General features: G+C 43.2%; 1 protein-coding gene across 3 annotated transcripts in view; it reads left to right on the top strand.

Annotated features, from left to right (window-relative positions):
* Window positions 1-21,777, top strand: part of LOC123372697 (cAMP-specific 3',5'-cyclic phosphodiesterase 4D) — a 618,378-nt gene that overhangs the window by 48,220 nt on the left and 548,381 nt on the right. The window lies entirely within an intron of this gene.

The raw sequence follows: 21,777 nt of genomic DNA, 5'->3' as shown, positions 1-21,777 counted from the left end.
ATTTTTTATCACTTGAATCTCTGTTCTTTGATAATAAACTCATTCATCTCTCTCTCTCTCTCATTTATATATAAAAAATAAAATAAAATGAGTTGTGTTAAGTAGCGGTGAACCTGAGTTTACTATTGAAAACTGATGTATACACGCCTTTGGGAGAAGCAAAGCTGAGAATTCTGTGAGCATTCAGAATAAGGGCAGGGCATGCCTGAGGAATGCTTAAAGGACTTGGGGATTCATGGTTGCCTCCTGTGACCTGTACAGAGAGCACGAAGCAAATGGAGGCCTGGAAGGTAGTGCTTTTGTTGCCGCAGGCTGGTGGAGTCAGGCAGCTGATCCTAAGCAGGCACAGACAAGACTTTGTCACATGAAGGGTAGCTGTAGCGAAAAGCTGCATATTAAACTATTGTTGGTTGCAATGCAGGGTAGTAATGTTTGCATAGTGACATGGCGGGATTGCAATAATATTTGACATTGCAAAATCAAGATGTTGCAGTGCACATTATAACACGATGGAACAATAGTCCCAGAAGACAAATGTTTAAAAATGATTAATTTTAAAAGGAGGAAAAGCTTGTTGATATGTTGTACAGATTTATTTTCTTATACTTAATATGGTATCCTTTGCATAGATTTCAGAGGCATTTATTTTCTAGAATTTAGGCTTTAAAATTCATACTAGGATTTGAAATGTATTTGAGTTCCACAATCCATCTGCTCAACCACTATTTTAAGAAAAGCGTATACAATGTATAAATATAACAAAATAAATGCAAAGTTGATTATTTTGAATATGTAAAAAGCAGGGCTGTCAAACAATTAAAAAAATTCACAGTTAATTGTGAGATTAAAAAATAGTCATGCTTAATCACAGTTTTAATCACACTGTTAAACAATAATAGAATGCCAGTTTACATTTTTATTATAAATATTTTGGATGTTTTTTCTACATTTTCAGATATATTGGTTTCAATTACAACACAGAATACAAAGTATATAGTGCTCCCTTTTTATATTTTTTATTACAAATATTTGCACTGTAAAAAGATAAAAGAAATATTATTTTTCAATTCACCTCATACAAATACTGTAGTGCAATCTCTCTATTATGAAAGTGCAACTTACAAATGTGGAATTAAATAGTTTGGCTAAAATCATGCATTCCAAGTATAGAATTAAAATTTTATTTTTCCCTCCCAGTTTTCCCTTTCAGTAATTAACACTGCCAGGGCTTCCCTATTGGAAGGTTACAAGTATCACTAACCTGCTGCAAAATGCTTCAGAGTTAGGGAAAGCAGCCTTCTTTCTACTCCTCTGGCCAGGGCCGGCTCCAGGCACCAGCGCAGCAAGCAGATGCCTGGGGCGGCGAACGGGAAGGGACAGCATATCCAGGTCTTCAGCGACAATTCGGCGGTGAGTCTCTCAGTTCCTCTCAGAGGGAAGGACCTGCTGCCAAATTGCTGCCAAAGAATGAAGCGGCGACGGTAGAGCCGATCGCGACTTTTTTTTTTCCGCTTGGGGCGGCAAAAACACTGGAGCCGGCCCTGCCTCTGGCTCAGCTTCTCCAAACCCACACAGTACACATGGCCTTTTGTAAAGCAGCTGCCCTGATTACTTGCCCTCATGCAGTCTCCTGAGTCCAGCAACGGGGAACCTATTGAGCATCCGCAAAACTACCACATCCAATTCCAGAAACTTCTGAGAGTGAAATGCTAATTGTGCACCTGCCTAGTAACAGTGACCCAAGCACAACTTTTTGAAGTGTTGGCAATAGTAGTCCATTGGTGATTGTAGCTTGTGCTGGATTAGAAATTACATTTTATTTGGATTGTAATTCACTAAATATGCTATTTCATAATTCACATTATAGACAAAACTAGTAAGATGTCAAGGTGATTGCTTTAATATGATTTTTCTTATTGTGTTAGTACTAATGTTACTATGCCCAAAGAAATGAAATAAGTACATTGACATTTTGAACTCTGTTTAGAAAGATGTCACACTAGTACCCAATATCACTTCTGAGGTTTTTGTTCTTGTGCAAAAGAACAAAATTATTGTTATAGTTATTGTTTAAATATTTATATTTTGGTAGCCTCAAAAACTCCAAAAGGATTTGGGGCCTCATTGTACTAGTTGCTTTAAAAAAATATAAAAGAGACCATCCCTGCTGTGAATGGTTGACAGTCTAAAGATACAAACACACAAAAGCAAATCAATATGAGGAGGAATAGGCACAGCTTTGTTAATTATATGCAATGTATTTTTTGTAAGTGAGGGGGTAGAGGAGAGGAAGAAGGGAGTAGAAAAAGGAAAGAAGAAGAATCAAAGGTTGGCACTTTCCTGGCCATGATCAGCAGGGCTATTGTGTGGTGTTTCCTTGTTTTGTTTTTAAATCTATGAATGTACTATATCAATAATGGTCTGACTTGCATTCAGTTAAATTCTGTAGCATCCTACATTACACTACATTACCTCTGGGCCAGGGGCAGCTCTAGACATTTTGCCGCCCCAAGCACGTAGGGTCCGCTGGTCCCGCGGCTTCGGTGGACCTCCCGCAGGCATGCCTGAGGGAGGTCCGCCGAAGCTGCGGGACCAGCAGACCCTCCGCAGGCAAGCCGCCGAAGGCACCCTGCCTGCCACCCTAGCGGCGACCGGCAGAGCGCCCCCCGTGGCTTGCCGCCCCAGGCACGCGCTTGGAGTGCTGGTGCCTGGAGCCACCCCTGCTCTGGGCAATGCAGGGGCAACTGTGTTATCCCAGGTTAGTAGAAGGCTTTATTTTATTTGAATCCTATTGGAAGTCTATCACAAAGAATCTGCGGGCCATATTGTATACCTGTTTTCTGTGTTCAGGTCACTCTGGTGTCAATGAGAATTGTGGGCACAGATTTAGGGCCTGATGGGCCTGATCCAACTTCCATTGACTTCACTGGAATTTGTACCAGTCCTTATGTGGCTAATTTACTTTATTGAACACACCGTCAACAGGCTGGTCCTGATGAACAACAAGTAGCTATAGCTGATAAAGTGTGCATCTGGCCATATATCACATTAGTGCTCCTCACTTTATATTGGCATCCTGTATTATATAACAGCCCCCCATCTGTGGCTCCAATTTTGTTGTTTATTTTCAAAGTCATTAAATGGTTAGGGTCTAGCTACCTGAGAGGCAATCATTTATTGTGCATTCCATAATGCTACTTTAAAGGGAGACTCTGAGGATGCCAGAGATCATGTCTGAACATGCAGGATTGTCGGGGTGAGTAAGGTGTTGTCAGAGAAGGGCCCTTGGCTGTGGAATTCACTACCGCTGGAGATCTATTTGAGGCCACAACTTCCTACCTTTAGGGTATGATCGAGGACTCTTTCAGCAAGCCTTCTTTTAAGAACTAAGGGTACGTCTATACTTACCGGCCGGGTCGACGGGTAGCGTTCGACTTCTCGGAGTTTGAACTATCGCGTCTAATCTAGACGCGATAGTTCGAACTCTGAACGCGCTCCCGTTGACTCCGGAACTCCTCCACCACGAACGGCGGTGGCGGAGTCGATGGGGGAGCCGCGGACTTCGATCCCGCGGCGTCTGGACAGGTAAAAAGTTCGAACTAAGGTAGTTTGACTTCAGCTACGCTATTCGCATAGCTGAAGTCGCGTACCTTAGTTCGACCCCCACCCCAGTGTAGACCAGGCCTAAGTTGTGACATCTGTATGTTTTGAGGAAGTAAGTCATGTAGATGTGATTCCTCTTACCATAAATCTGTAGACTTAATCTGAGCGGGAGGAGATAAGAGCTTTCTTCTTCGGTGAAATCCTAAATATTGGTATGTTTATGTAATAGTACTGAAAAAATATGGGGGATGGGTACCCTAGAAATAAATTAGACTGCTACAAATAGTAATACAGACCACCTCTGCCTAGAAGCAATTTAGGTGAAAGTTCAAGAGTTTTGGTCATCAGTATCAATGGGATTGATCCAGGTTGTTATGCACAAAACAGCAAGCCATTATAGAATTTAATATTATATTGTCCAGGAATAGTTAGTTTGTTCAAGTTGACCTTTGGTGTCACTATAGTGCAAATATATTTTGGTTGTGGCTTATTACTAAAAGGCTATTTCTTGACATTTTTTCAAATTTCTGCTTCATTAATACATCACTAGTTTCTCAAAATAGTTTCCCCAAGTCTATTAAGTTGTTAGTTTTCTTTGCTGAAACAACAGAATTAGAAGTCATTAACTGTATTTGGTAAGGATATACTCTAGATAACTGTCCTTTACTGTTCTATAACAATAATAGGTGTTTGTATAAGACAGTATTTTATACTAATTGAGTTAGAAGAACAGTTCATAAACTTATTTCTTAAGGAAGCTGTGTTGTACTCAAGTCCAAAGTTCAGTTCCTTTATATGAATGCTGTCTAATGATACAATTTTGATGTGTTGGGTCTTCTATATTATTAACAATATAGTTTCATAATTTATCAAAAGGATGATTATAGATATATCATGGGTTGTTAATGAATGCACCCCCACCCTTGTCGTGACTGACCAGTACCACTTATGTTTTGAGGAGATGTACATTTTATTGGGGCGATGACCTACTGTAAATATTTTCCACATTCAGTGGCCTGATAGGAATCTTTGTCCTCAGCTACCAATATTGGTGTAGAGGTGCTCTGTGACAGATAAAGGGGGAAGGAAGTCAGCTAGAGTTACAGTCACAGAAGTTGCAGACTGAGCTGTGTTTCTAACACATTTCTGAACACTTATGCTAGGGCAGTACAGGAGGCAAAGGGTTTCTTAATCTCTGCAAAGGCATCCACAAAGTTTTCAGCTGTAAAGCTGTTCTCCAAACAGTGAGCAGACAGAGGCTCAGAAACAGAACTGCGAGGAGCTTTGTGTGTCCAGATTCAGACCTCACTGTCTGCCTCATGGTGACAGAACTCTGCAGTGATAGCCAGTTGGTTCTAACCTGTGGCAGTACAGGCCAGTGTTGCTCACTGAGGGTCTAGTGATGCTTGGAAATTTCAGGCTATGACTTACTAACTAGATCCATATCCTTTATGGTTGGTAAAACCAATTTGGGAAGTGTTAACCCCAGGTTTGAAGGAAATTGTCTATTCTTTCTGTTGGGAGGGTGTAGCATGTTCTTTCTCACTCCTTTATTGTCTGGCAGGGCCGGCTCTAAGTTTTTTGCCGCCCCAAGCAAAAAATGTTTTGGCTGCCCCCCACCCCAGCCCTAGGCTCCCCCTGCACTCCCCTGCTGCCCCATCCCTGGGCTCCCCAAGCCGCACCCCCTGCCACCCCAGCACTGGGCTCTCTCCTTCCCTGCCACCAGTACTTTTGTTGTGGAATTTTTCCCTTTTATTCTCAACTCAATAGAAAGTTTCTAACATATGCCCCAGTGCTCTTCCCCAATCATAGGCTGCGGCTGCCGCCCCTGAGCTAGAGGCTGCAGGACTGGGGCCCATCAGACCCGACATATTAGCCATTATACCAACAGTAATTTCCTCAAAATATAAACACAATTATTTCCCAATACAGTGGAACACTCAACATGTGCTTGCGAGGGGTACTGACCCAGGGATCCCGGACGAGCCCCCAAAAATGTAACCCTTCTGCCGGGCCGAAACGATAGCAGCAAGGGCCGGGTTCAATACATAGGGGTCCCTTCCCCACAACATAATGCAAAACCAGCTCGAGCCCCCACCCAGTGACCTGGGAAAATCTTACACACACCCCTGGGCGCCTCGAGGAGGCAATACTTCCCCTCTCGCAAGCACAGACTCTTGGTGTAGCAGAAAAGGTTTAATTACATGAGATAAACAACAAGCATTAAACTGGGAAAATACCTCAACTAGAGTTCATAGGTCAAACCGTGAGCAAAGACCCACCCCAGCAAATTGGGCCGTGTCCTTCTCTCGGGGCCCTTGAGTCCAGCAACCCCCAAATCACCCACAGTCCCAAAAGTCCCACAATCCAAAAGTCTCTGTCCCGGGTCAGTGCAGCCCCAGAGTTCAAGAGTCTCTCTGCAGAGGTCCCCCTCCCCAGCCTGGGTAGAAAGGGGCACCTTACGTGGGTTCGGGGCCAACTGCCCTGCCTCTGCGTGGGGTTCTGCTTCCACTAGTCGTCCCCGCAAACAGCTCAGCTCCGCTTGCTCTGTGGGCTGCTTCGCTCTGCCAGCTGCTCTGGTCCACCAGCTGTCCTGTGAGCCACTCCAGCCATCCTCACGAGCTGCTTGGCTCCACTCACCCAGTGGCTGCACAAACTGCTCCACTCTGCTCTGCCAGCTGCTCTGCTCCACGGTATTGCTTCAGGCTCCCCCACTCATAAGCACAGTACTCAGTGCTCTCAGCTCAGCAAGTCCAGCTCTTCAGTGATTTCAGCTCTTAGTGATTCCAGCTCATAGTAGGGGAGCCCCAGTGCGTTCAGCTCAGTAACCTGTATCTAGATTCTTAAGGGAATCAAAAATTAACTCTGACATTCCACAGTGGAGAGAGGCACAGGTGGAACTGGTGCTTCTGGCTCACACAAGAAGCCTGCACCACCCAGTACAGACATCTGTCCCCAGCCTCTCTCCTTTCAATGGGTTTTGGAACCCATGTGCCCCATCTAGCAAGCGCTATCCAGCTGACAATGAAACCCCCCATCACAAGACAATTTTGTAGTTCCCCATTTACCCAATCAGGGTGACAACATTTCATTCCTCCTGTCCCAATAACAACGAAATTGGGGCTCCCAAAGCTGTGAAAATAACCATCCCATGCTGCTTTGCGGTATGCTAAGTGGGGTGGGAGTGCCCATGCAAATAACCGAAATACCAATGCAACACTTTAAACTTCTTTCCGCACTCCCCATAATTTACCACCAGATGTCAGGGTGGGGCTCATCCTGACTCTGCTTACATTTGTTAATGTTTATGTTTAACAAAATACATTTTTCAATATAAAATTTAGACTACAGATCATATGAAAACATCTGGATCCCACTACATTAGATATGGTAAAGTATTTAATTTTTATCAGTGCACATCTATCCCCTAGGGTTAATAGGATATTTCTCCGCATACAAAATTACATTGATCTAAGTTACGTCAGCATACAGCCGCTGCAGTTATTACATAACTTGTGCATGTGCACACTACATAACTTGTGTTGGTGGTGCACATCCTCACCATGAGCGCTTGTATCGATGCAAAGTGCAGTGCACCATGGGTAGGTATCCCACTGTGTAACTCGCCACCATACAGCTCAGGGTGTTCTGGGAATTTTTTGCAATGCCTCATGGGGCTGAAATGAGTCATATGGGGTGACTGGATAATGCAGTACTCTCCATACCATAATTTCATTGGCATCCCATAGTATTTTGCACTCTTTTCAAAGTCCCCACAAACTCATGTGTCCCTTGTCACTGCCTGCCATCTCTGACAGACCCATGGAGCCTGAACAACTCTGCATTATTGTCATGAGCATTGCTAGCACAGTGTGCCTGATCCTGCTGTATTTGTAGAGCCGCAAGAGAACCTGCTGGAATTATGGACAATTCCATGGAGGCTAGAATACTGTGAGACCTAGGAAGAAACAATTCAGGGTTGTTGGGGGCGTACATGGAGCAGCTGGAGATGGTGGAGTGCTGGTTCTGGGCCTGAAAAACAAGCACTGACTGGTGGGATCACATTGACATGCAAGTTTGAGATGATGAGCAGTAGCTGCAGAACTTTTAGTTGCACAAGGCCACATTCCTGGATATGCCAAACTTGCCCCAGCCTTGAGCACAGGGTCATCAAAATGAGATCACACTGAGTTGAGAAGCGAGTGGCAATTGCACTGTGGAAACTTGCAATGCCAGATTGCTACCGGTCAGTTGGGAATCAATTTGGAGTTGGGAAATCCACCAGAGGGGCCGTTCTCATTCAGGGCCTTTAATTGCCTCCTACAATGCAGGACTGTGACTCCAGGCAATGTGCAGTACATAGTGGATGGTTTTGCAGCAGTGGGTTTCCTGAACTGCGGTGGGGTGATAGATGGCATGCATATCCCAGTAACCCTTCTGCCAAGTAGAGTCAGCAGTGACAAGGGCCAAGTTCAATATCTAGGGGTTCCTTTTTAACACTACAACACAGAACAGCCCCCGTCCAGTAACCTGGGAAAATTACACACCACCTCTAGGCATCTCTAAGAGGCAATACTTCCCTTCTCGCAAGCACTGAGTCTGTGTGTAGAAAATAAACTTTTAATAAAAAGGGGGAAAGAAACCCAGCATTAATTTGGGAAACCACCGCAAGCATAATTCATAAGCATAAGACTATGAGCAAAACACCCACTCCAGAGTGTGCTGGGCAGTGTCCTTTGCCTCAGGTTCTTACCTTGCAGTGAGAGAGTCCAACAAACAAAAGTTCCTTTAATGTGCTCCTCCCCTGTCCCTCCACTGCAGCCCACTCAGTTTTTGTCCTTGGTCAGTAAAGACCCAAAGATCAGAGGAGCATTTGCGTGAGTTCGCCTCCCACCTGGGGGGTGAGTGGGAAGGCAACTTGCTCCACCATCAGCCACTCACTAAGCCATGCTATATCGGCCAGCCACTTGTCACTCCATCAGCTGCTCTGCTGATGGCTGCTCTCTCCACTACAACCTCTGGGATGTCTTGAGGTCCATTTGACACAGCTTTCAGTGATTTCAGCTCTCAGTGATTTCATCTGTTAGTGGAGGCTCCAGCATTGAAGTGCGGAGTAAAGGCCACTAGCTGCACGGAGGTGGGAAATCACCCTGCAGCCCTCCCATCCTCACCCTGGGACATGGACTAGACGGTGAGGCTGCACCACCCTGACACAGCGCAAGGGCTGGGCCTGCCTGAGAGATCCATGTCACCAGGGGTGGGAGCTGAAGAGGGCTGCAGGGTGATTTCCCATCTCTGTGTAGCCGGTGGCCTGTGCTCCTCACTGCCATGCTGGAGCCTCCACGTTTATTTATTGACAAATAAAATGTGAAGAATTTTGCAGAATTGTAAAATATTGTGCACAGCATTTTTATTTTCGACTGGGCATTCCGGTCAAAAACCCGACACCTGGCAACCCTAAATGTTAAATTTTGTTGAAGCTGATGCAACCATCAGAAGAGTGTTGGTGTTGCTTACTCAACATACACTCTGGCTAACTTCTGCTCCTTCTATCTGGTCCATTAAAGACAATGGGAGCAGGAACAAGTGCTGTGCCATTTTCAGAATATAATAATCACACTCTAACTTAACTGGAAAAATGGTGTCTGGGAACAACAGTTTTTCATTGAATAGTAAAGCAATTACATTGTGTAAATCTTATGTACCTGAGAAATTTGGTTAACCAAGGATTTAAACCACTATCTTTACAAAACAAGGTGCAAACTATTTGTGAGGAAGGTTAGGGGGTGTTTTTGATTTTCTTTTTTTAATATTTTGTTGTCTGCAAATTTGTGGAATGTCAGAAATTGGAATTCAGCTCTTTCCCCTTTTTAATTGCCTTTCTTAATTTTGTTTTGATTTCCTTACAAAATAAGTTACTGTATTGTTTTTCTAGATTACGTTACATTTTTAGTGTAGAGGACTAAATAGAAATGTGGGAAGACATTTGTATACTGCAGCTAAGAGTAGATATTTTTATATTCATGTTTTATAATCAAAACATTTTCATTTTATTTAGGAGAAAAGAAATTAAGCAGCTATTCAATCCCTTTGTCCTAGTTGTATGTTTGTCTTCATTGTATGGTATAACATGTCAAATGGGAGGTTGTACAGGAATGCTTATTATTTGTTCAGTGCTAAATTGTAGGATGTAGGAATATTACAACATATTTTATTGCCCTTTTTCAGTGTCTGTTGTTTGTTATCTAAATAGGATCTGACTAACAATGTTCAGTAAATAAAATTAAGCAGAAGGAGAATTTTATGGTTGAGGTGAAAGGCATTGCACTGCAGTTTTGTTCCCTATAGAGGGTACTCCTATCTCAGAAATTTAAGACTTGCTGCTGCTTCTCTCAGTGCTTTACCTCAATATGTGCGTGACTTGCATCAGAAATGTGAAAGGCAGAGAAGAAGCTTTTAATTCTAAAGACTAGCAAGCAGGGAGCATGCTGTCAGGTATGAATTCCATTCCTAGGAATTTCAGAAAGCAATGAAGGATAGTGTAGACAGAGTGGAGATTTCCTCTGATCATCCTTTCTTTGATTTTCATGTCTTACTGGAAAGGTTCTTATTACATATTTTCTCCCTTTAAAGGTGTTTTTGGAATAGTAGTATAATACAGCATTCAGTGTACTATGTCAAATATAAAGATGAAATCAGGATTTTTACTTATATTTCTTTGAATGTGAAAAGTACTACATATTAAAGTACTGTACAAACTAATTAATTTACTAATTATATACCAATTTTAATCTTGAGGGGTTTCCAAAATGTTTTACAGACAGCATACATATAGTATGCTTCAGCCTACAGTAGGAGTCATTCTATCATCACAGGTTTCAGAGGGGTAGCTGTATTTAGTCTCTATCAGCAAAAACAATGAGGAGTCCTTGTGGCACCTTAGAGACTAACAAATTTATTTGGGCATAAGCTTTCGTGGGCTAAAACCCACTTCATCAGATGCATGGACTGAAAAGTACAGTTAGCAGTATATATATTACAGCACATGAAAAGATGGGAGTTGCCTTACCAACTTGGGGGTCAGTGCTAACAAGGCCAATTCAATTATGGTTGAAGTGGCTTATTCTCAACACCTTCTTGTCAACTGGTGAGAATGGGCAACATCCACCATTGGCCTTGTTAGTACTACAAAGGTAATTTTCCCTCTGTTAATATTCACCCCTTCTTGGCAACTGTTGAGAATAGGTCCCTTCCACGTTAATTGAATTGGCCTCGTTAGCACTGACTCCCCACTTGGTAAGGTAACTCTCATCTTTTCATGTGCTGTAATACAGATACTGTATTTTTCACTCCATGCGTCTGATGAAGTGGGTTTTAGCCCATGAAAGCTTATGCCCAAGTAAATTTGTTAGATTAAAGTGCCACAAGGACTCTATCATTACAGAAATTCAGCCATTTCTTGCAGCCATTCTATACCAGTAACAAGTTGTTGTTGTTGTTGTTGTTTTGTTTTAAAGTAGTGGAAGTGAAGATTAAGTTCAGGTGAAATTAAAAGGAGTGACAGTTGGAAAGTAAAGGGAAAAAGACATTTCCCTTCTTCTTTGATAAATTATCAGATATATTTTGTGCTGCCTGACAGATTTCACTTGTTCATTATTTCCAACATAAAATTCATTGGTAACAATTGAATATGCAGCTTCCTGAATATAACTGAAGCAGAAAGTATTTGCTGTGTTCATTTTATATTTATCAGGTACTTATATTAGCATAGTTGTGTTGCATTTTATTTAGCCAATAAATACATGGTCCTAGCCTTTGTACATGATGTACAGTATACAGTTGGTCTGTCATGCTATAACTTGGAATATAGAGATATGTTATCAGGTAATAAGGAAGGAGGGAAGAATACATAACATAAAGTCAATATTACATATTATTTGTATTACACGTAGAGAATTCAACTGTCAGGGGTCTATTGTATAGGTACAGTGCAGACATACTTAAGACAGTCTGTCATCCAAAGCACTCACAAACTTGAGTTGAGATGCAATAGATGTTTGGAACAAAGATAGTAGATAGGACAAAGTAACATTGGTACAAACATGTATTGCATAGCTAAATGAACAGGAGTGTGTGCGGGGTGAGGGGTGTTGGTATGTTTAAGTAACATCAGTTTCAGCTTGCCACCTGCTTTTAATGTTTTGTAGGCCTCACAAAACAGGTGAGTCTTAAGGAGGGGATTTGAGGGAGAATAAGTAGTTGATTTAGAGACTTTTTTTTTAACGAGTTTATCCTTGGGGGCTATCAGGTTATGAGAGATGTTTTGTTTTTTAACAGTATCACTCATGTTGCTATTAATTAGAAGATTGGCATAGGGGAGTATAAGCTTGTAGAATGACTCAGGAAAGCAAACAAAAAAAAATTGCCAGTTAGATCTCTTCTTCACACATTAAGTGACTGTATCAGGAAAGTAAACAGAAAAACTCCTCAGCTTAGGATTCAGCCCAGTCACATGTTGTTTGCATGTCTTCCCAAGGCCTCTATTCTATACTTTTTCCTGAGTACCAGTTCAAAAGGGAGGAGAAACTAAGCCTGAGGGTAATTCCAGGTTGACTGGCATGTGTGGTCCCTGCCTCTTGTCATAGAAAGTGGGTCACAAAACATGGTAAACATGATGCTGGGGTATAGAAACTCTATAAAGCCAGTTTTCTAATTCCTTTTACCATCTACTTGTCATCACTGCAATTCTAGAAGAGCCACTTTTGCTGATTTTGATATAAGAACAGTTGGCTATTCTAATTTGTTCAGTAATTCTCATTCAGTTGTGTCTGAATTCATGTGATAGTTTATCATTCTTTATTATGAAACTGATCATAATTATAGTTTTTAGTGTATGCTTAATTGTAACTTTCATTTATTCTCCAATAAGTTAGGTGTTGGTTGAATAAAGGCTTGTAACAAATCTGTATAGACATTTATTACAATTAAAAACGTTATTCAATAACACTGGAAAAAGCTGAATTGCCTAGTTAATTCAGTTGCAGTTAAATCTGTGTTATTCAGTTACTTTAAGTTGCAATCACCTGAGTGAGTATACACAGAAATGACAATTAGGCTCTCATGGGACCATAGGAATTGCAATATCATAACATCTCATTGCTCTATTTATTTATTTTGGCCACCATCTGAGACTAACGTAGTGGGAGCTAAGATGTCTAATGTAGTGCCCATCTTTAAAGAGAAGTAAAAGGAGGAGCTGGGGAGCTATAGACCAGTGAGCCTGACTTCAATACCTGGGAAGCTACTAGAGCAATGTATTATAGATTCAATTTGCAAATACCTAGAGGATGAAGGGGTAATCACTAGCTGCCAGCTAGGATCAGGGCCACCCAGAGGATTCAGGGGGCATGGGGCAAAGCAGTTTCAGGGACCCCTTCCATAAGAAAATGTTGCAATACAATAGAATACTATATTCTCGTGGGGTCCCCTGCAGGGCCCGGGGCCTGGGGCAAATTGCCCCACTTGCCCCCCCCTCTTCCCCCCCCCCCCACGCGGGCAGCCCTGGCTAGGAGTTACTAAGAACAAATCATGCCAAAGCAGCTTGATTTCCTTCTTTGACAGGATAACTGGTTTGGCGGATAGGGGGACTGCAGTGGACATAATATACCTGGACTTCACAAAGGCTTTTGACAGAGTCCCATGTGACATTCTGATAAGTAAGCTGTAGAAATGTGGGCTCAGTGGAACTACCATTAGGTTGTATACAGAATTGGTTAAACAACTCAAAACAAAGACTAACTATTAATGGAATGATGTCAGATTGGACAGAGGTCTCAAGTGGAGTTCCATGGGGATCAGTTCTGGGTCTGGCGTCTAACATCTGTAATAATAACCTGGATGTAGGAAGAGAGCATACTGATCAAATTTGCAGATGAGACACAGCTGGGGAAGGGGGGGGGTTGCCAAAAATTTGGAGGATAGAGCTAAAATTCAGAGGGCTCTTGATAAATTGGAGAACTGGGCTATCCACAACAAAATGAAATTCAACAAAGACAAATGTAAGGCACTACACTTAGGGAAGAAAAACCAAATGCACAAATACAGAATGGAGGATAACTGGCTTGGCAGCAGCACTGCTAAGAGGGATCTGGGAGTTGTGGTGTTTCAAAACCTCAGCGTGAATCAACAGTGCAAAGCTGCTGCAAAAAAAGCAAATGCAATTTTAGGTTGCATTAACAGAGGCATAGCATGCAAGTCATGGGGTGGGGTGGGAGATAGTACTGATCTACTTGGCACTGGTTAGGCCTCAGCTGGAGTACTGTGTCCAATTTTGGTCACCAATGTATAGAAAGAATGTAGAGAAACTGGAAAGGATCCAGAGGCGAGTGACAGAGATGATCAAAGGGTTGGAATGCATGCCATATGAGCAAAGGCTGAAGGAACTAGGTATGTTTATGTTGCATCGCAAGAGTAGGAACGAAGTCCAAGCAGAGAGAGAGTGTGTGTGTATGCAGCCATCTTTATTCATTCCCAGCATGCTCTTATATACAACATGATAAGCAATCACAATTGCTAATTAGTTAATTAAACCCACACAGCCGCAGCTGTAACTCATAGGGTAATTATCATTCTACACACCTGTCTACCTATTCACAATTAGCTGGCCAATGAGAACAAGCCCAAAGCCAGCCCTTCACACACAATTCTCAATCCAGAAGCCTTCAGCATCTCACATTCAATCCCACATCTCCCCCCTTTATTTACAATCAAAAGAAAAGGGAAAAGGAAAACAAGATAAAAACATTCACCAAACATTTTCAACTTATAACAGCATAACACCACAATCTATCTTAATCAAATATTATGTTATTAAACATTTGCAACTCATAACAGCATAACATTATAACCTATCATAAACAAAACTTTATAAGATCAACCTATATGACCATTCAATCCTTAACATATAATTTCAAAAACATCAAACGAACAAAACAAAACACAATAAACAAATGATGTAACCTCTGCAGGCCCCCCCCCCTTTTTTTTTTTGACTCATCCCTCAGCTGTCAGGTGATCAAACTGACACTGAGGGTGGTGGGGGGTCTTAAGGAAAAAACATCAAACCACATGACAATACAACAACAATTCTGGCCAGAAAACAGACAACACAAAACATAACAAGGAACATAAAACATAAATCTTAGTTCTAAATAATAATTGCATGGTACCACACAGATTTTCTTTCAAACACAAAAAATCATCTCAAGTGAGTAATTCATTCATGGAGGATCAGACAGAAAAAGTCCTGGCAGAGCTAACAAACAGCTCTCCTCCGGGGGCTCTGGTTTCGCGACATCTGAGCGCGTCTCGTGAGGCTCCTCCGCATCTGCCTGCCGTCACTCCGGAGGACGCAACCAAGGCCGGACCCACCTCGCTGGCATCCACCTGGGACCCGCATCAGTGGCAACACACACATAACCCCTGCCCCACGTTAGCAAGTCAACTGGTCCTTTCCATATTTGCTGCTGATAATCAAACCATTTGACCGAGGGTCGGGGGGCCGCACCCTGCTCTTCCCCAGTCATCCCGTTGACATGTTTAATCGCGGGGGGCACCTGGCTGTTTTTACCAAGATGTAACCAATTAAGAGCTTGCAGCAACCGAGCGGCAGGCGTCTTATCCAAGGCGTCTGCCCGCTCACTGCAAATCCCCCCTTTTTGTCTTAAAAGGAGCGCCTTAAAAGAGGCATGAGCACATTCAATAATAGCGTGTAGTTTGTCTACTTCAGCCTGAAGGGTTTGGACAAGTAGTTCTTTGGCTTGTAGCTCCTTCTTAATTTCACTCAGCTCAAGAACCGCAGCTCTATAATGACGACGGTTATGTGCTGCATCTACTTTGGCTGCCGCAACCTGCTTTTGAAGGTTATTAACGTTTGACTTTTCTCTTTCGAAGGCAGTCTGTAAAGCTTGAATATTTAGGACTGCTTGAACCCGGAGATTCAGCTGCACCAGGTCTGCCTCTCTCTCTGCTAGTACTGTTTCGAGGATGGTGCTGTGCTCTCGCAAAGCAATGTTAGACTGACCAAAACCAGTGAGCTTCCCCCGTTCATGTTCCAGTTCGAGGGCCAACTTCTTGTTTATTTCTTCCAAAAGTTTTATCTTTCTCCTAGATTCTCGAAGCTCCTGGCTGGTAAGTGAAATTACTTCTTGCAGCTCTTTCTCTGACATCATCTTACTGTGGCTAACAGCCTGCAGCTCTATCTCCAAAGCTTGAATCCGTTCATGGGAAACCTGGTTATTTCCTCCATCAGCGATTTGTGCATCCCGTTCTTTTTGCACTGACTGGAGGTGGCTTTCTAACTCCACTATCTGCTGGTGAACCTGGGATACTTCCTTCTGAAGTCTTGAGCATTCAACATCAATGGACTGCTTTTCACTTCGAAGTTTCAGTAACTCCCGTTTTAATTCTTTCACTTCCAAATCCAGCCGTTTCTTTGTAGATTTTAATTCACTAATCAGCTGGTCCTGTGAACTTGCATCTCTTTGATAAGCTTCCACCATTACCTTTTGCTGTAAGAACTGCTCCTTCAATCGTCTCTGCGCGGTGAGCCATACTGGACTCAGGGAGAAAACCTTCTTATCGCCCTGAGCCACTGATTTCCAGAGCTCACAGCCCAACCGCTCCCAAACAGTATTACTACTCGATTGAACGGAAAGTCCCCCTCGTCGTCCCCACCGCAACAGGCGGGATAACGCATCAGAGGGGAACTTTTCTCCCCACCGCTCCGTAATGCGTATCAAATCTGCTGACGCAGCAGTTCCCATATTAGCTGTTCACTTCTTGGTTCGAGTGTGCCTCCTTTGTCAGATGCCCTGCGGCTCCCAGCCGCTTACTCGAACACCCTGCGGCTCCCAGCCACTTGTCAGGTACGCCTCCTTTCTTCGGACGCCCCGCGGCTTCCCAGCCGCTCACTTGGACACCCTGCGGCTCCCAGCCGTTTGTCAGGTACGTCTCCCTGATTCGAACGTCCCGCGGCTTCCCAGCCGCTCGTTCGGATTCCCTGCGGCTCCCAGCTGCTTGTCAGGCACGCCTCCTCTCTCGGACGCCCTGCAGCTCTCAGCTGCTCGCTCGGACGCCGTGCGTTTTTTTTTTTTTTTTTTTTTTTTTCCCCCCTCTCTCTCTCTCTCTCTCTCCTCCGGCCGCTCAACGCTGGGACTTCAGGCGCGTCCTTCTTTTTCTTTTTATCAATTCAGGCCACCAACACTATCTTCATTCAAGATTGGCAACAGTGGTACTAGTACTTATCTTGTTTTAGTTCTGTTTGCCTTCTTGATAGTTCACGATTTGTCTTCTAGTGACTTCAGTTATGGGTTTAGTTCTTTTTGCATTTCATTCATTTCCTTTGCCTCAGCCTTCTCATACTTTCCTCTCCTTCTCCTAGTGATAACCAGTACAATAATTCCAGCAACAATTGCTAGTACCACCACTACAATGACTGCAATAATACCAGCAGTCAGACGTTTCATGGAAAACTCTGGGGGCTTTTCATCAACATAGTAGATTAGAGCTTGATCAAATTTTAGAGGTTCTTCACTGATGTTTATCTGTAGTGTGAGTCACCTTTGACATCTTTTTCAAAGTAGTAAGCCACGTCAGATATATCCACACTCTTGGCAGACTTCTGGGAAACATTTTGTTTCAGTTCAATAGTGATATAAGGTTTTTCATACACAACATCAGTTATATACTCTGGATTCAGCGAGTAACGCTCCTTAAATTTATTTTTGATGATTACCTTCAAAAGAGAAGCATCCACAGCTGTACTTCTCTCACTGTGTTTTATTTCAATGATGATCCAGCTTGTTCTGACTAGTTCACTGCACTGTAAGTCTGTATCACATCGGGGTCACCATTTGTTGCATCGCAAGAGTAGGAACGAAGTCCAAGCAGAGAGAGAGTGTGTGTGTATGCAGCCATCTTTATTCATTCCCAGCATGCTCTTATATACAACATGATAAGCAATCACAATTGCTAATTAGTTAATTAAACCCACACAGCCGCAGCTGTAACTCATAGGGTAATTATCATTCTACACACCTGTCTACCTATTCACAATTAGCTGGCCAATGAGAACAAGCCCAAAGCCAGCCCTTCACACACAATTCTCAATCCAGAAGCCTTCAGCATCTCACATTCAATCCCACATGTTTAGTTTGGAAAAGAGGAGATTAAGGGAGGACATGATAACGGTCTTCAGATACTTGAAAGGCTGCCATTAAAAAGATGGAGAAAAGTTGTTCTCTCTTGCTACACAGGGCAGGACAAAAGGCAACAGGTTCAAACTATAGCATAGCATATTTAGATTAAATCTCAGGAAAAACTTCCTAACTGTAAGAAGAGTAGGACAATGGAACAGACTGCTTCGGGAGGTTGTGGAAGCTCCTTCACTGTACGTTTTCAAAAGGAAGCTGGATAGTCATCTGTCCTGGATGACTTAGACCCAACAAATCCTGCATCTTGGCAGGGGGTTAGACTAGGTGACCCTTGTGATCCCGTCTAACTCTATGATTCTATGAGACAGGATACTTATGTCAGGTGTTACAGAAAAAGCCATAAATCCCATAGTGCATCTAGTTGTACAGTCTGTTTGCAGGGAGAGGTGACAGTTTCATATTAACCCATCTGATGATCTTCTAGAGCCTGATTCAATACCCCTTTAAATTAATAAAGTCTTTGGATCAGGTCCTTATACCCTGAAGCATCAGGGATGATGACTGTTAAAACTTTGAGTCTATCTAGCATAATAGTGACTGCGGCTGTTAATATCTAATTTGTGTTTGAATATTAAGCACAATAATATTCCAGGTCAGTGATTTTCCCAGGTTGATTATATCCCATATTAGTATTTTTTCTGTTTATTTTAAATGTGATGCTTTTTAATTTAATCAGATGTTCTCTTTCTCTTGTATTATGGGAAAGGGTAAATTGGAGTTGACTGGATTTCCATATAATAGGATACTTTCTTATCCTAAATAAACTGGGTCTGACCAGTCAACTGTGATGTTTTTTTCTCCAAATCCCCCACATTTCTTTACATTTTGTGTTATAGAATATGCATATAGTACTGTGTGCCCTTAATGGATATTCTTAAGTACTTTCCATACTGATCTTATATATTTTAATGTCCTAGCTTTTCTCTTCAGTCAGTTTGTTATTTATGTGGCAGATGTGGAGCTGTTTTATGATAATAATAATTTTATGAATACTGTATGTGAACTCATTCTTGAGAAGACTGTATAACTATATTAAGGTTAACAGAATGTTTATTATATGACTGTGTTGCCTTAATTCAATGGACACTGTTGCTAAGAAGAATATAATTGCTCACAAATCAGAACACCCTAGAATATACTTGAAAGACAATAGGAAAAGCTTTTAGCTTTGAGGATCCTACATCCTGTCTCCAACAAGTTGCAAGCCTGTTTAGCTAATGCTTGGCACGAACAGATCAAAGAGTAATAAAGAGTTAAAAAAAAGACTTGATTCCTCTGAAGGGAGGTGATCCAAAGACTGTACCATTTGTAAAGGACAAATTCCTGGAAGCAGCAAGTGTGAAGTGGTTTCTGAGTTAAGGGAAATGATCATAGACAACTTGTGCTTCCCCATACTAGGGGGCACAATCAAAAGGGGAGGACATGTGACCACCCCAAATGTCTCCTCTGCCCAGCGACCCCTACCTCTGCCTTGTGCCCATCCTGGGGCTGCCGTGCTCTCCCCGCCACACGTTACCTGGAGTGGGGAGCTCCATCCTTCTGCTGCTGCACCAACATCCCCGTCCAGTGGCACATTCAGCTGCTTTCCTTGGCAGCTGGCCTGAGCAGGGAGCAGGAGGGAGCCATTTCTCACACTGCTCAAGCTGGCTGCTCTGGTCGCTGCTCTGTGCAGCGCAGCAGCTGCCTGAGAGAGCTGGCCAGTAGCCCCCTTCCTAGGCTCAGCTGCGGGGGATGGGGACTGAGTGAGCAGGAAACGTGCCAGTGAGGAGGGGGAAAAGGGGCCTCTGGCTCGCTGCCGCCTCCCCAGGCAGGCTGTCTCAGGCTGCTGCTGTGCTGCACAGAGCAGCACCCAGAGTGGCTAGCATAAGAAGTGGCTGGTCCCGCCCAGGCCAGGCTGCCAGGGACAGGGGCTGAGCGTGCTGAGGGACAGGTGCACTGGGAGGAGAGTCCCCCTCTCTCCCCTCCTTGCAGCAGGCCAATCTGGCAGGCACTTGACCCCGCATGCCTCCCCCACATGTCGCCTCTGCAACAGATTATGCCATCCAGAATCACTAAAGGTCTAGGCAGAGCTATAGGAAATTTAGACCTACTAGGACAGTGGTTCTCAAACGTTTGTACTGGTGATCCATTTCACATAGCAAGCCTCTGAGCAGGACCCCTGCTTATAAATAAAAAAAACACTTTTTCATATATTTAACACCATTATAAATGCTGGAGGCAAAGCAGGATTTTGGGGTGGGTGCTGACAGCTCGCAAACCCCCACATAATAACCTCGTGATCCCCTTAGGGGTCCCGATCCCCAGTTTGAGAACCCCGGTACTAGGATATCCTTGTGGAAGATAGACATCTGGTAAACTAGACACATGCAGAGTCTATTTGTTGTGTTAAGATGTTTTTTTTTAAAGGCTTTGGTTCTAAATGAACAAAATTTTTCTTTAAGAAGGCTGTCTAGTCATGGCCACTAGCAATGTATCAAGAGTTGGCTAATTCAGATGTCAACAGAGAAGGCAGCACAGGTCCAATGCTATGAACTGACTGTGGGCAAGGGGGGCATTTAAAATGGGTCTGTCCCCATAAGAACAATGATGGCAAGACTAGTGCAGTTTTCTAGAACATGGAGAGAATTGAGGAGCTCCAGACTATTGTAGATCCCTTGCCACATGGTGGTGGGGCTCATGAGCAGATGAGTGCTGAGAAGGTTCAAATGCAGAAGAAACTTTCAGCCTGCTAACTGTGCCAAGTGCCAGACATCACACAACAGAGATGAAGTGGCAGTTGCAACTGCCAAATATCCATGCTTTAGCCTTGGTTCTAGTGGGAGAGACATGCCTGGAGACCCAAACAGTTTATCCAGAAGAGAAGCAAAGCAACTAGGAGATGGGGAACAACAATCTCAAGAAAGCCAAGCTTCAGGCAGTGAAAGTAGAAAATAAGCTATTGAAGGGGAAACTATTCAAGGAGCCAAATCTGAAAGGGCTTGAACAAGTCCTCACAAATGGGACACTCCACAAAGGACTACAGGACATGAGTAGTGTGGCTGGAAAACTAGGAGAATGTTTTGAGGCTTATACTCCTGCAATGTTGGTTAGAAGCAAGTAATCAGAAACTAAGACAAGAGACTGAGCAGTTTCTGGAATGATTTCAAGTACTAAAAAGACTAAAGATGATGACACAAGAGAGGGCAGAGTTGTGTGATGAAGGCACTAGTATGTGTGATGAAAATAGAGCGTGAAGCAATAACTCACCAGGACGCCAGTGTTTGTACAGGGCAGCAGAATGACACCTCGAGTGCCTTGGTAAGCTTTATAGGGGAATACGTTGATTGCCAATTAAAGGATTGGATGTTGATGGGCATAAATTCAGAGAAGGTGGCTACAAGAGAAGCTTATTGTGATAGTAATGGGTGTGGCACTAGAGCTAACCATGAAACCCATCCAACTAGTGAACTGAAAAGAGATAGGAGAAACAGTTGTTGCAGCTGAGGGGATTAAGACGACAGGCCATACACAACTGAACACCATGCTGGCCCAAAAGGTTGAGGCCTTGCAGGACCTAGAAGAGAGAGACTCCTCAAGGAACACAATCTTAGTGCAAGCCATAAAGTGGGAGATTGAGAAGGTGACCAGGGAACAGCAGTGTCTGTTGCTGCAGAAGGACCTGCCTGTGCTTCAGAACAAATTTAAGGCCAAGGGTGGAATGAAATCCAAGTCTGAGATGCATAAACATTTGGAGAGGCTGAGGCTGTGTGGAAACAGCTGAACATGTGCCAGAAAGAAAACTTAAGTCTCCACAGGAGATTAAAAAAAAAAATTTAGATGGGCAGCATGATAAGCTCGCTGGCTGAAGACCAGAACAGCGCTGCAGTGTGCATAGAGATACGGAACCATAAAATAAAAGATG

The sequence above is a fragment of the Mauremys mutica genome, chromosome 6 (assembly GCF_020497125.1).
Source record: "Mauremys mutica isolate MM-2020 ecotype Southern chromosome 6, ASM2049712v1, whole genome shotgun sequence".
Lineage (NCBI taxonomy): Eukaryota > Metazoa > Chordata > Testudines > Geoemydidae > Mauremys > Mauremys mutica.
This window is presented reverse-complemented; position numbering and strand designations above follow the sequence as displayed.